The sequence below is a fragment of the Diadema antillarum genome, unplaced genomic scaffold, assembly GCF_040938485.1.
Source record: "Diadema antillarum isolate AM-2024a unplaced genomic scaffold, OU_Dant_1.0 seq00000400_RagTag, whole genome shotgun sequence".
In the NCBI taxonomy this organism is placed as follows: Eukaryota; Metazoa; Echinodermata; class Echinoidea; order Diadematoida; family Diadematidae; genus Diadema; species Diadema antillarum.
In genome coordinates, this window is record NW_027271391.1 from 665,167 (window position 1) to 678,806 (window position 13,640).

The following is a 13,640-nucleotide window of genomic DNA, read 5'->3' on the forward strand; positions in this document are numbered from 1 at the left end:
GTCCTGACGAACTCCATTACGTCTTGGACGAGGAAGTGGGTATGTTCGAAGAAGGAGTACCTCAAGACGCTATACTACCCGTGTTTCACTTGCCCTTTTCGCCGACATGGCCACGTGAAACCGTGAAGCTTGTTCTCTCATTTCATCCACACGCACTCCGAGCCGCAGACCCTCCAGGCCATCCTCGATGCGATGATATTGTTCACCTTCATCCACTCCGTGACAGTGTCATTATCGCCAAGGAATAGAGCATGAAAGCTCCATAGATTGTAGAAGTCGGCCAGGGTGCACTGGTTCGGCGACACCTACACTGTATTTATAAAAGTTTCCAGTCATGATGTATCTGGAATAACAGTGAAAAATTCTATGTTTTATAGAAACTCATTATGTGGGACCACATATTAACATAGTCCATGTTTCCTAACCCTAGACTGCCAATTGTTTTATCTTACCTGCAGTCCAGGAGCAATATCACTCATTTTCAATTTGATGTTCCACATTCTTAGCATGTAGTGTCCAAGTATTCTCATTCCTCATTGCTACTTGTGGTGTCTCACTCTTTCTTTAGTAACAGTTCACACCACAAAATCACTCCGGAGACAAAGTGTAAAGCTGCTTCCTCTCTTTTTATCAACATAGATGGCGCTATACCACACTCACTCTTGTATTTCTCTTTCACTTTTCACATCAAGCAACTTTGTAAGTATTTAAAAAGTAAGATAAAAATGCAATATAAATTGAACACCAGTGAAGGTAGACACATTCATGAACAGTTTGGAGATTTACCAATAATGACAAACAAACATTGTCGAGTACAGAATTCAAATTAGATTAGATTCACATTCTCAAAGATTATATTTTATGATATAAATTCACTGGTTTACAATTGCCATGATTTGAATTAGAAATGCTTGCAAGATAAATCCTTTACTAGTGTGAAACAAACTATTTTCAGAACTTATATTCTTTGTAAACAGATATTGATATAGAAAACTATTACTCAAGGTAATATTAAATGACCTCTTAATGATATACAGAAGAGAATTAACATGTTCTGTCTACCATCTTTTCCCAGTGCCCCTCACTGGTACATTGTTTTGATTTTGTTCTGGTTTTTTTTTTGTTTTTGTTTTTTGTTTTTTTTAGCCTTAGACATCTCATAAAGCATTTGACCAGGCCAGTTAAGTGTCAGGCCAGTGTGGTGTAATGCAATGATGATGAAATCATTGTTCTTGTATGAATTTGGGCCCTGGAGACTTATTTTTCTGCAACTTAAGAAGAGCTGAATACCCTTTACAGGCAGAAACAGATATAGGAAATAAATCAGATATAGGTACCATACTAATTGGATGTTCATCAAGCAAAGGCACGTACAGTGTGATTAGACACTTAGCTGAAGTGCAAACTGTACTGTAAATGCAGTGGCAATATCTCTCTGTTGTACATTGGTCCCATCATTATGATTAAACTTCGGAGGAGGAACTGAGCTAAATTTGTATTACGGCTACGAATAAAAGCCCAAGCTTACACCAAGCAACTGCCAATGATATGTTCTGGTAGCTGATTAGCATAGCCATCGTTTCCATTAAAAATATGAGCATGCTTACATTGGAAAATTTTGAGTAAATACACGATTTTTTAGCTAGATGTATTTTTTTCGCGTCGGGAAAATTCGCAGCGGGCGCACCCTCTGCGAGAAGTGTATAGATCAAAAGTCTCATAGGTAAACCACGCGTGTGTATGCTCTTGAATCTGCGTGTATTGCCTATGCGGTTCCACTCGCATTGTTCCGCTTGGATACTGTCCTGCGGGAAGCTGCTTTTTCTCACAGAGTCAAGGGAGCGTTCCATTGAAGAAAAAACACGACTGACTCTTTTTTTCCATACTACACAAAAAATTCTGATAATTTTTTTGATGTATCAATTATTTCTGCAATATTTCAGATTCAGATACAATTGTGGCAAACTGACTGCATGACACGAAAGAACAAACATTTCTTGATATATGCTGTGTAGAACTCAATTCAGAACAGTCAATAGTTTCAGAGATATGGCAGTTTTAAATTTCATTGTCAGTCCAGTTTCAAAACGCTCTGGCGTTAGGTAAAAGCCTCTGGCACGTTAGGGGTTTTAATTGGGCCTGGCACATTAAGAGTTAAGTCTTGTGTGCAGAATATAGCGATAACATTGAGAGCAGTGAGGGTCTCGTCCAAGGTGGGGATAGGGTGTCGCTCTCGTATCACCGCATGGTTGGCTTTCCTCATGTTCACACATACTCTGATGTCCCCATTTGGCTTGGGAACAACGACAAGCGGGCTGGCCCACGATGTCGGGCCTGACATGGGCTCAATGATGTCTACAGGTCTATGAGCTCTTGGAGTGTTTTGTCTACCTTTTCACGGAGGTGAAATGGTATCCGCCGGGCTGGCTGGGCGATAGGGGCCATACACTGTATCTGGCTCTACATGAACATGAACCTTGTAGTCGGTGAGTTTGCCAAAGCCAGCAAACACTTCAGAAAGCTGACGCTGGAGATCATTGATATTTCTCACTGTGCCTTTGGCGTTGCTATCCCATAAGTAGCGATGCCACATTATTTTTTTTTTTATTTTTAGAAAAAAGGTATCTTGTGACCATTCATTTTGAAGCTTTGCTGCATCCTTTCACCAACTGGAGCACGCCGCAACCCTCTGACTGGAAAGCCAACCCTTTAACCTTGGCACCCCCACCTTTAACCTTTAACCTTGGCACCCCCACCCCCACCTAGTACCTTTTAAAGTTGCCTTTAGTCAACTCCTTCTCAACACTGTCAAGAGCCTTCTCACACGTCTCAGCATATTGCACGAGGCTATGGAGTCCGCAGAAGAATGAGGTGATGTTTCCAAGCGGCTCTCTTTCATCCTCGCTCATGGCCTCCCAGTTTTCCATGATTGGTGGAAGAACACCGATCCTGTATTTCCTAAGGAGCTCATGCCACTTTAGTTCGGTAGCTGCGCGATCAGACATTGTATTCCGGATGTTGCTCAGAATCTTTTTCCCTCCAGAACTTGCTTGATTACAGGCAACGTCAATATCCAGGGGGGGCGTTTCATCAACGAGTTCGTCGGAGGTTTTCACCGACAAATTTGCTATCAGCCAATCAGACGCAAGGATTTATACTGACAACTGTTAAAAGCTAATGAAATCCTTGCGTCTGATTGGCTGATAGCAAATTTGTCGGTGAAAACTCCGACGAACTCGTTGATGAAATGCCCCCCTGAAGGAGCTCCTTGAACGTCTTCAGCGTGTTGGCAGCAGACTTCATTGCGATGTCTCGCAGACCTAGAACGAAGTACCTGTTGTCTGATGTAGAGGCATGGTAACCCATTACTTTTTCTCCAAATTTTGAGGTCTCATCGGTGTACAAGGTAGTGTCCTGCTCACTTGATAGTTCAGCTGAGAGTTGATCTTGCGCTACACACAACCCTGAATTAACACTCATGTTCTCAACGGTTGTTTTTTATGGTAACCTTGAGCGCACCATCATCATTATCTAGATATTTACAATAAAAGTCATTTTTAAAGAAAAAAGTTGTCAACTGTTCAAACAGAGAACCTTTTTCTTTGAGAACTGATACAATCAGGCAAAATACAACCCTAAACCCCGTAAATTACTATTTGTGGGACTACGTACATTTCGCCTTTCCGCCAGAGAGGGCACATTTTGCCCTTTAAACGATTACAAATTGATCTCGAAAAACTTGACATGGCTTCAATATTGTCTTTGGCGCTTCCAACCGCCGTCCGCATTGGCCACAAGTTTGATGGCAATCGAAAGCGGACATTTCAAACTACTCAAAAACACGGTTCTTCTTAGGTTCTGAGGGGGTTAGTTTCGAGCTATAAGCCTTCAAAGACACCTCAAATTTTAGCCTGAAATTGCGCTTTTTTTCAGCTTAAAATTTCTATACAAAAGATACGAAAAAAAAATTGTTTTTTTCAGAAAATATAACAGTTCATCGTCTTACCTTCGTTTGAAGCCATCTTGCAGCTTGGATCCTCAGTCTAGGCCTCTCGCAATACATGATGGTTATTAACCCTGCAACCCAGAAGTTGAAGCCAATGTTTTCATATCTACCATAAACAGCTCTGCACGGTGACCATTTGCACAATATACGTCATCGAAAACCTGTTTGTTTCTACTTAACTCACCCTTGGATCGAGGAATGAACATTTAAATTATGAAAATTGTAAGTTATTTTACCATATTTTCGCAATTAATAGCATTGTAAACATTTTTATTAACAAAATAAAGCCAAACCGTGAGGCCTCAATTGGGAATGGATTCGGTTTGTCGGACAGTGCGAGAGTCGAGATCGCGGCCAGTGTAGCATCGCTACCATAAGGCCAGGGGTGGGGATGCAAAGGAGGTGTGTGCCTCAACTTCCTAGTATAAGGTAGCTCTAAAAATCATCCGGTGTTGTGGATTTTCCCTTCATCCCACCCAAGGTGTGGTTCTGTCAATTTTTGAAAATCTGAAAGAGTGCCTTGTCCAATTTTAGTACTATTCTGCATGCCCTATCCAGAAATGTGAAATATGTCAGTCATTGCGATTAAAAGTTTGTATGGTACGGATGGGAAAAAAACCCATGCTCTATCACTGCACACCAATACTGGTGTACAGAGATTGAAATACCTGGATGTTTTGTTTTCAGCATGTCGCAATTCGGTCATCCAGTGTGATATTACAGGTTTGCTGTGATCTTTACTGACCATGCATAATATTTGTAGCATCAGTCCTGTTGTGTTCACTGACCGCGCGACCTTACCCCAGGCACGGATCAGTAATCACATATGCACTAGCGATGACTGGCTAGTGGTGTGGCTAAGCGGTGGCAACTTACCCACTTATAAACTTACGAAAATACACTACTTGCTTACACGCTACTATACCAGGAATTACTATATACATTGTAACTACAATAACTACAGCTTCGCTCACCTACGGTAACCTCGAGGGTCTTGCGTCGCAATTGGAGCTGATGGCGGATGATTTGGATGAGAACTTCAACACAGTGCATCCAGCTCAGTTTCATTCATCCAGTCAGCTCCCTAATCGACCAAACGGGATGCCGGACGGCAGTCCCCCCAATTTACATAAGTCCCACCCCGACTGACCCATTAACTAAATAGGGGTGTTCAGCCCTACAACCAAAAGATGAACCCAATTTGCCACTACAGTCCTTTGGAGTTGTTTGATCCAATACATAATTTCAGGCTGTTTCAGTCATTCCAGGCTTCAGCTACAACTGATTTAATGGCATCCTCAAGATCAATGTTCTCTACAAAAACAATTTTGCTTTCATACTTCTGAGATGGTCTGGTGAAACTCAGGGCTAGATATAAGACTGCATCAGTCTCCACTTAAGGTTTGGACTTTTGTAGCTGGCTGCTTCCAATCCTTCCTTCTACATCTTTCACTGTCCTAATAAAAAACTTCAAGAGCTTAGTCAAGCAAAGGATTTCCTGACCATGTATTATCTTCCCTTCTATGACACTTTTGCTGAATGCAGCAAATGCAGCCCCATACCTGCTTCCCACCCTCATCAGCTTCTTCCAAGGGTCTCACAACTGTACTGTAGGATAAGTGACATGAATGATGATACCTAGCTTCAAGTGCTACAAGGTCTTTACATCTGATATGAAGGAGGAAGTGCTATCATAATGGATTTCATCTGCCTATAGAAATTACTCCCCCTGTAAGTGTTTCACATCGGACAAGCGGCTTGGTAGTGGCTGCTCTCTGTATTCCTTGATTGGTATATACTGCTGTCTCTTTTTCCAGGTTTTCGTATGGATATCAAAAAGGGTAAAGAACCCTGATGAGATTGTTTGTTTTAAGATCACTTTTTATTTTTCCTTATATTTGTCTACTATTTGTTCCTCTTTTATTGTGTACCAGTTGACCAGAATGTGAGACTGTTACAAGCAAAGAAGAATCTACATCTTGCTTACAGTCATGAAAAGCACAAGATGCGCTGTAGTAAATAAGATTTTAAATTTTCTTTTGGTAGCTGTAGAAACTTTGATTGCGATGTTTGAACTTGAAAACACAATAAGGATTGCTCTTCTTTATAAAGCCATTAACAATAATATGTTCTCAAAAAATACACTAAAATTGTTGTGATTTTGTGTATCATTGACTTTCTGAAAGTTAATGTGCTACTGCAAAAAGTTTTTTTTTCAGTACTTGAAGAGAATTCTAAGCATGCACTGCAGATTATTTCATTGGCATCCTCATCATAAACTAGCCAAGAAAATGCTTCTTTCCAGCTCAGCACGAAACCACAAACCCCTCCAGTTTCATAATGCCTTTGAGCACGAGCAGCTTGGCTCTGCTCCACGTTGGCAGTACAGTCAGCTGCCCCGTTTCTCCCCCGATGACGGGGCTCACTCCGGCAGCTCAGCTGCTTGCACTTTTGTCTGTCTGTCTGTCTGCACGTCCTTCTTCTAGATTTCATTTTGATTTCTATGCATGAAAAAATCAGCAGTCTCGGTCTGTTAGCTTTGCTTCCTCCAATCCATTATATCTCATCTAATAACCAACGATGTAGTCACAATATACCTGTGAAAGCGTGCAGTCACACATCAAATAAATCCCAGTTCAGAATGCATGTGTACAAAGTTAAAAGGACAGAATCGATATTGAGGTTCAAGGTTTGTTTACAATACGAATCCATGTGTGCAGCAAACAAACAGTGATAGAAATTTAAAAGTCATTCTTGTTTGTAGCTTCAAAAGTGTGAGAAAAAAAATTGGTCCTTGAGAGTAGCCACTCCTTAGTGTCTCACGGTGCCAGGTACAAACGCACTCCAAAAATTGAATGTTGTCAAGAAGACAACCCACGACAGTCTGGTATTACCTTTGTAGTGCCCATCATTGCTTTTCATAGAATCTGCTCTTAGTGAGGCATTCTTTATTAGTTATTCCTCAGTTTCTTTCAGATGTGGAAGAGCTGAATCTCTTTCAGCTCTAAGGGCATCCATGTCTTTAGTAGATCATACTTCGTTCAATGTCAGTCAGTGGTGTTCTCATGATCACTGGTGATGTTATCTAGCTTGCGTTTGAGTTTCTTCAGAGACTCTGTGGTTGCATAGCTGTGGTCAACCAGTGTGTCATCTACATGTAGCTTGCATTTGAGCTTCCCCCGAGACTACATGGTTGCATACTTGTAGCTTGTAGTCATATGTCCTGATGATTCAATGTTGTATAAGTGAGCTTAGAGTACTTCTTGTGAAGGCTAATGAATCACTGAGGTCCAATTCACTTTTGAAGTAAGAGTAACATAACTTTATTCTGCTCCTGGACCAGCTATCTCAGCTGTGCTATGCACACTGCATAGTGTAGTGAAGTGTGTTTACATCCTCTATTGGCACATCATTGATTGGGCAATGTAGGGTTATTAGTTTGAACGCCATTGAAGACTGGAGACCCATGATCACCGGCCCTTCTGAGTTGACTAGATAAAAGCTAGTGTCGATCCACAGGCTGTCGTTCCGTTGGCATGGGATCGTTACTTTACCATGTTGCTGGATTTGCTTGCCATTGTATGCTGTAAGCATGGATGAGTCTTGAGAAAGGTATAGGGCATTGGGAGTTCCATCAGGAAGTACTCTTTCTGGGAACATCCTCCTATAGGTGCGTACTGGAAGAGTGTTGGCTTGGGCCCCAGTGTCGACCTTGGCAGTGAGGTTGTGCGTACCTTTGCTGTTATCTAGCTTGATCTTGAATGAAGTCGTAACTGACTCTCTACGGCCACTGTCGATTGTGTCGAATGCTAGCTCTTCGAACTCTGGCTGGGCTTCAACCTCGTGATCAATGTTGTGCATTTGTTTTGTGTTCCCAGATTTTGCACTTCGTTTTTGACCCCGATCAGTTTTGGGCTTTCCTTTAGATTGGGCTTTGGCCTTGTGGTGCCCTTGTCCCTTGCTTAGTTTTATGATCAGACAAACTTTGGCATAATGCCCTTGCTTCTTGCATAAGTGGCATTGCACGCCAGCGGTAGGGCAGTGCTGTTTGCCGTACTGGTGACGGCCATCACAGTTTTTGCAAGTTGATTGTGTTTGTGAACTCTGCATTGCGTTGACATGTGCCTCTTTATATAGCGATTGTAATGCTTGTACGTGTGCATCAGAGGCTTCATACGTCCTTCCCAACTGGAGTGCTTCATTGAGCGTAAAATGCGCTTTCTTTGTGAGGAGCTCTTTCTGGAAGTCAGGTATTGGTGTGCTGGCTATGATCTGCTCAATCAGGCGCTCATCCAGCTCGTCCTTTGAGAATGCACACTTTCTTCCTATGTGATGCAACGTCAGAAAGTTAATTTCTTTTCTTTATCTACCTCAGGTTAGAACAAGCACGGAAAAATAACAAACAGTGACAAAAGATTGAACGTGTTGGTCAGAGCTGAGCATGATTATTAGCTCGCTGTTTACTTATCCACCGTTGTAATTCGGGCATGAGCATTGCGAAGGTGGACATAACACAAGCATAATTCATATAGCAAGAGAAACGTTAGGCGGTATAACAATATAAAGTATTAATACTATAAGATTAAATGCCTAGAGACTGAAAAGGGAGGAGGTTAGAAAGGGCGTCTAACTTGATATAAGAGTCCCTAGCTTTGTCCGACTTCCAACGGCCATGCTGAGAAATCAGGAATGAAGGTACGCGATTGTTGCTAGCTGAGGATGCTCCACCTGACCAAAGGCTATGCAAGCCAAACTTACAAACATCCGGAACAAAGGGCTTCAAAGCCTCTAGGACTACCTCGCAGGTTCTAGTGTAACTAAGGCCGTGGGAAGTCGCGATAAGGCCACCCTTGGAAAGAGTAAGCCTGCGAATCACTGGTAGGGGAGAATGAGGAGAATCGCCAAGTGCTGCAAAGTATCGTTCGGCTATAACGACGGGGCAGGTCGGTTTAGATGTCCTGGTGATGGTAACATCTCTGCCTTGACGAAACTGGTCAGTTTTTGAAGACGATAAGTGTAGAACTAGCCGATCGTGATGGGTGGTGCAATCCTTCCTCCTCAGCCTGCTGAGATCATCGAAGCGCAAAAATCCGGGGTAAGAAACGAAACATACGAATAAGATGCGGAGGTCAACTAGGGATGCATTGAGGTGACCATGAGAAGCGAGAAGATTTGACAGGATCTCTGGAGTGACAGGTTCTTTGCGACAAACTGGGGACGAGTGGATGCGATAATAACCCTGGACTGCTGTTTTTACCATAGGATCGTCTGTAGGAGAAGGAAGGCCCGCAAGATTGTGAGCCCATTTGACTGAAGCGACGAGCGAATCTGCTGCGGTCTTGGCTCCGTTGACTGAGGACAGGTGACAAAGGTTCAGGCAGAGATGGTAAGCTTGGACTGGAAAGGTTGGAACTTCAGGTTTGGAGATGGCCCATTGGACCCATCTGGCCCAACCGGATTTATATTAAGATGTGGTAGAAGAAGCTTTAGCGGACATGAGGAGAGACGGAAGCACGTCAGAAGCCAGGTTGCGTAGGTGGGGATCGGTGACCGACTCTTTCTTGGTAGACCATGTTTCTATAAGTTACAACGTGTAGCTCGTGAGAGCAAAGAATGGGAAAAAATCAATAAGGAGAAAAAGACGGTCGAAAGACTGACAAAATATGTGAAAGGTCAGGGTAATCAAATAGAGATTTTTAATTAACAAGATTAATTATGCTTAATAAAACAATATAAATAGCGCATTGCTCTTTCGCGAAAGAAACATCAATATAATAATTTAATCAACAGAATATCAATGGGGAAGGGAAGTGAAGAAAAATTGAGAAGTGAGTGAAAGGTAAGGATGCAAGGCGCCCAGTACCAGACTAATGTGCGAGACACTAGTACTCGGAGGCCACAAAAAACCCCCATATTTATTCATGGAGGACACGTGGTTGCATCCAAGGATACTGAGCGAGGGCGCACTCCCATGCTCCTTGCTCCTGATTACGAAATAAAGTGAATTCAACAGGGGGGGGGGGGGATTCGTGAAGAACCAACAGAGGGGGGAGGGGCGGGAAGTAGAGCTAATAATGCTCAACCGAGAATGAAGAAAGAATGCGAGCTAGCGCTATAAGTACTTTCGAAATTCACAGTTGCGTAACAAACACAAAAGGCAACACCTTGCGTTTGATACCGAAAAGAAATTCCACTTGATGGCTATCTGGCGGCACCTGTTCACGAAATCATCTAATTTCTCTTTGGGTTGTTGCATGGTTTTTGCTAATTTGAGATGGCACACTCTAAAGTTTTCCTGGGGCTCTAACCGCTCTGTAAATTTCTCGAAGATTGTCTTCACATCTCTTTGTTGAGCGCTAGTCAGTTCCCAACAGTTGTACCTGCGGAGCCCTTCCTCCCCTACAGCGAGGAGAACAGTAGGAACCTGGTCATCAGCCGCAGTATGTTTGACTTTGAAATAAAGTTCCATCCTCTGTTTGAACATTCTGAAGGACTCGGCGAGATTGAGTGCCCCCAATCCATCTTGGGCATAATGTTATTATCTCCCATTTTGCTGTGAAATGTGTTCCAAAGTTGAGCAGTTTAGTGATAACTTACAGCAGGTAAACAGGGCAGCTCATGACATAACTAAGGCTATGCATGTGTGTGTGTCCGGTATGCTGTACTGTTGTGGGCATGCAAAGCTGACACAAGTTGCAGTGCTGAAGCTTGGAAGTTGAAAGTGTAACTTACTGGTATGGGAATGGCTAGATCCGGTTCCGGCTGCCACCATGTAGTGATATGTCCTGATGATTCAATGTTGTATAAGTGAGTACATCTTGTGAAGGCTAATGAATCACTCAGTTCCAATTCACTTTTGAAGTAAGAGTAACATAACTTTATTCTGCTCCAGCTATCTCAATTTCCACTTTGATATGTGTTCAAATAAAGTCATGTTACTCTTACACAAATGATATCATGCTTTTTGACAAAATCTTGTAGGAAGCCATAATCACATTTCTTGGAAATACCGCAAACATTTAGCCCTGCAATCTTCAGCCTTGAAATCGATGAGCAATGATATTTATGGTCATCGGAGCAGGCATGTGCCGCGAGTTCCTAGATGTCAAGGTAAACCCCCAACTTCTTGATGCGGTCCTCGTCCCGTCCGATGTCATGGAGATTGTCCAGCGAATCTAGAACACTGATGCTGTGCTTCCCATCGGACTTACTAATGTAATGGATCTTTCCATCTATTGTCCAGACATGTAGTATGCCTGTGTCCTTCCTCATCTCTTGGACGACTTTGCTCCTGAGACGGGTGAGGTCGTCGTTGATGTAAACATGTTTCAGATCCTCTCTCTTTCTCAGATCTTTCTTGGCTCGCATGAAGGTTGCCTTTGCCTCACGCCTGGTGAAACGAGCAATAACGGTGCGCGCTTGGACATTGCCTGGATGGCAAACCTTGTTTGAAGAGAGTAACCTTGCTGACTCCTGAGGCCTTCTGCTGGTCAACATTCTGTGGAGATGAGCAGGTGTCGAAGGGTACATCTATGATAGGTTCATCTGTGCTGACTCCTAAGGCCTTCTCCTGGTCAACATTTTCTGGAGATGAGCAATTGTCAAAGGATGCATCTGTGATGGGTTCATTTATGCTGACTTCTGCGGCCTTCTGCTGGTCAACATTCTCTGGAGATGAGCAAGTGTCAAAGGGTGCATCTGTGATGGGTTCATTTATGCTGACGTCTGCGGCCTTCTGCAGGTCAACATTCTGTGGAGATGAGCAAGTGTCAAAAGGTGCATCTCTGATGGGTTCATGTATGCTGACTTCTGCGGCCTTCTGCTGGTCAACATTCTTTTGTGATGAGCAAGTGTCAAAGGGTGCATCTCTGCTGGGTCATTTATGCTGACTCCTGAGGCCTTCTGCTGGTCAGCATTCTGTGGAGATGATTAAGTGTCAAAGGATGCATCTCTAATGGGTTCATTTATGCTGAATCCTGAGGCCGTCTGCTGGTCAACATTATTTGAACATGAGCACACGTCAAAGGGTGTATCTCTGATGGGTTCATTTATGTTTACTTCTGGGGCCTTTAATTTGCCTCTGGATTGTCTTTGTTTACACCACAGTTACATCATCTCCTCACTTTTGAACGAAACTTCTCTCTTCTTGCCTCCATCGACTATCTTGCATTGTATTACAAGTCATGTATTAAGAACTAAAATGTGTGACTAGCTAGACCACAACTCCCTTGGCATTAGGCAGTGACCTCCAAGTAATAATATTTTATTATTTGTGCCTCTTATTGCCCAATTTAGCTGCATTACACAGTGTGAATGCACCACCCTAGCCAGCATCGAACCACCTGACATGCTTAGCACTGTTTGCACCGACTGATCTAAGCTCACCAATTAAAACTTTATTAATATCTCTTGTCACAGTTAACATGCTATCTCTGTAAAATACATATTTACACCTTAACCCTTTGAACCCCGCATTATTTGAGATGGTCGTGACCATCACCCTGCATTATTTGAACACATTGAGCGTATTTTGCTAAATGACTGAATACATTGGTAATACATACAACAGAAACAAATAATCACAGGTCTGTGAAGTGTGGTTATGATTACTCCAATTTTATTTGAGCTGCAATAATAGCTCAGTATGACAATAATGATTATAATCATAATGATAATCAACAAAAGTAATGTTAGCTATAAAAACAATTACCTCACTCCCTGACTGTGCCACGCCCCCTTGACTTCGACGATCACCAACATGATCACCTCCAGCTCCAGCTCTAACAGCATCCCAGCTGCTATTTCCCCCGCTGGTACCCGGCTGAGATTGTACATCGCCTTGTGCAGCATCTAGCTCATCATCTGTGTCCGTTTCATCTTCAAAATTACTGCTTTGACTATAATATGACTTGTCAATAGCTTCCTCATAATCACCAGATGATTCACTTTAGATTATCGCACGAGCCTCCTCTGGAGAATAGCATCTTTTTGCCGTTTTTATTGCTCAAAACTTGCAAATCCAAGCCATAATCAACGAAAGTATAGACTGAATAATCTCTCCACATCGTTGTAGTGAGATGACGTCAGTTAGGGGGTCACCTGACAGTTAAAACTCAAGTTATCAAAGTCACATGATTTCTGGCCGGTATACCGGCCTTTAGGGTATTTGCACGTTCTGCGTACGGCCGGTTTTCCGGCCTTTCGGGTTCAAAGGGTGAAGAGAATAATCACCTGAATTGAGAACACATTTTCCATAGATTGAACATGTAAATTTGATATGCGTTAGAATGAAGATAATCACCATCTGAGCACATGGACAAAGTCCTCCTCTCTACCAAGTGGTTACTATAAAATCATCACTCAAAATCATTTCAGCTCATTGGTTTTGACCTCAAACTTTGAAAAATGTAATATTGATATTTGTGACCGAAAGCCGAATAAATAACTACAATTTGTATAATAATAATAAGTCAAGGCTCACCTCGGACAAGAGACTGGTCTTGTCTTTCCAGCCCTCCTGTAATTGCATTGTTGAACCTTTACTTCCCACACTTTTCTTCTTTCTGGGTTGTCTTTGTGGGTAGAGCGATGCATAATTATGTTTCACACATTTTTTTTTTCTCCCTTTTTTTTT

General features: G+C 42.5%; 1 pseudogene; it reads right to left on the reverse strand.

Annotated features, from left to right (window-relative positions):
• Positions 1-8,588: 8,588 nt before the first annotated feature.
• LOC139732139 (uncharacterized) lies at positions 8,589-10,778 on the reverse strand (annotated as a pseudogene).
• Between the last annotated feature and the right edge of the window lie 2,862 nt (positions 10,779-13,640).